The following is a 1,350-nucleotide window of genomic DNA, read 5'->3' on the forward strand; positions in this document are numbered from 1 at the left end:
CCTCCTCTCTTTCGCCTAGCAAGTCTTCCACCTTTTCTTTAATCCTTTCCATCCCATCCTTATTGTACGATGTCATAAACTTACACGTTGCCTCTGCTATCTCTACTGTCCTCATTTCCACGCCCACTGTCTTTCCACTTCTTCCTCTAATCCATCCCTAGCCCCCGTTATAATTCCATTAGCCCTTCGTTTTTCCTTCACTTTAAACGCTTCCTGGAGCCTCCACCTATACCCCATTGGCAGCATTGGATCTATTCTATCCCACTGCTTCCTCTCTATAATGTTTCTACCAGGCACATAACATCAAATTCTTGAATATACCTAGATAATTCGACCTTTATCTTGGAGTGATTTGAGAGAGTGGGTTAGTTCGAGACTCTCCACTTCTCATTACTATCTCTAAAACTACCGGTACAGAGGTCCCGTAAGAGGCGGGGGCACAGCCGCCATCTGAGTTTGGCTACCTGGAGAGACAGATCTCAGTGACTGCTTCCCTGACCGATTTATGCAGTATTCCACCAGTATATGTACTTCCTTTGATGATCTGGTTTTGCTGTCATATGGAAAGTAGGTCGATTTCATAACTCCACAATTCCTCTAAGATATGTGGCTATCACCATTAGATCCTTTGGACATAGTTCCAACAGCGGGACACCGGCTAACCGTCTTGGGGTCTCTGTAACGAAAACCAGCCACCCCCTATTTTCCTTATGGTACTTCGAAATAACCAAGCTTGCTTGATTAGTGGGATACCTTGTGTGCCTCGCAACTATGGCCCTTTGTAAAAACACAGAGGCACTTCTGCGCCTGACTTGTGTCTGACCGGTGACCCTAAAGTTAACCTGTCTAAGGTGGTATAATGGCTTATTGTCCAGGACCCGTTGCGTCCTCTCACTGAGGCCAGTCGCCCTGAAGATTAGCCAGAATCATGTCTTTAATCATGGGGTGAATCTCTACAACCGCAGAAGAACTCCAGACGGATCTTCTCGCTTACCTGTGACCTACGCCGTAGTCCTGAGCGTCCTTTGGAGCAATTCAACCTTCCCAGGGCATTGTCTTGGCCAATGTATTTTGCAGCCAAACTTGAGCCGCTGGGTTGGCTGTGACATATACGAGATTCCTCCCCTGCAGAAGAAGGTTTTGAATGTTGACAACTGATTATGGGACACACTTTCGAGTGCCCGCTAGGTTTCCTCTCTGAAGAGCTCTAACTACTCCGCAGTGAGCAACCAATCCGGGTAACTTGTATCAGTCACCACCAGCGTCAGGTTGTTAGTCCTCTGGGCAGCTGCCAGTTCAGCCCTGGAAGACTCACTTTTCGCTCACTGCTTGGTTGCCTTGTGTCTCTAT

General features: G+C 47.4%; 1 protein-coding gene across 1 annotated transcript in view; it reads left to right on the top strand.

Moving 5' to 3' along the window:
* LOC117173801 overlaps positions 1–1,350 on the top strand; it is a 5,223-nt gene that overhangs the window by 3,034 nt on the left and 839 nt on the right. The window lies entirely within an intron of this gene.

Source organism: Belonocnema kinseyi, chromosome 5 (assembly GCF_010883055.1).
Source record: "Belonocnema kinseyi isolate 2016_QV_RU_SX_M_011 chromosome 5, B_treatae_v1, whole genome shotgun sequence".
Lineage (NCBI taxonomy): Eukaryota > Metazoa > Arthropoda > Insecta > Hymenoptera > Cynipidae > Belonocnema > Belonocnema kinseyi.